The sequence below is a fragment of the Octodon degus genome, unplaced genomic scaffold, assembly GCF_000260255.1.
Source record: "Octodon degus isolate 3935 unplaced genomic scaffold, OctDeg1.0 scaffold00150, whole genome shotgun sequence".
Taxonomy (NCBI): domain Eukaryota; kingdom Metazoa; phylum Chordata; class Mammalia; order Rodentia; family Octodontidae; genus Octodon; species Octodon degus.
In genome coordinates this window covers 2,355,499-2,355,937 of record NW_004524726.1, presented here as the reverse complement: position 1 = coordinate 2,355,937, position 439 = coordinate 2,355,499, and positions in this window count along the sequence as shown.

Here is a 439-nt window from a genome sequence, read left to right as displayed (position 1 = left end):
AGGCAATTTCACAAAGTACAAAGAAGTGTGATATATCTTTCATTTTACTTCCCGCAAAGGTTACAATTCTTTTTCTAAAGAGAGCATGAATTAAAACAGAAAAAATTACAAGTGATACAGAATTTCACTTAACAAAGTAATATGAATTATATAGTATTTGTTGTAACACATAGTATTGTTTTCCAAATAGTTATTCATCTTGTCAGATATATTCATGTAAAACTGGAAGAATAAAAAAAGAAAGAAACGTATGAGAAATTAAGAAAATTAAGAAGAGGAAAAGTAAAAACAGTTGAAAAAAAAAAGGCACAAAACACTTATCTTCTCTTTCCATACACCAACAATAACGCACAGTTGTCCAAAACATCCTGCTTACATACCTAGATAAATCTTTTCCCCCATTCCCTCTCCTGTCCTTCTCCTCAACTCAGTAAATCTT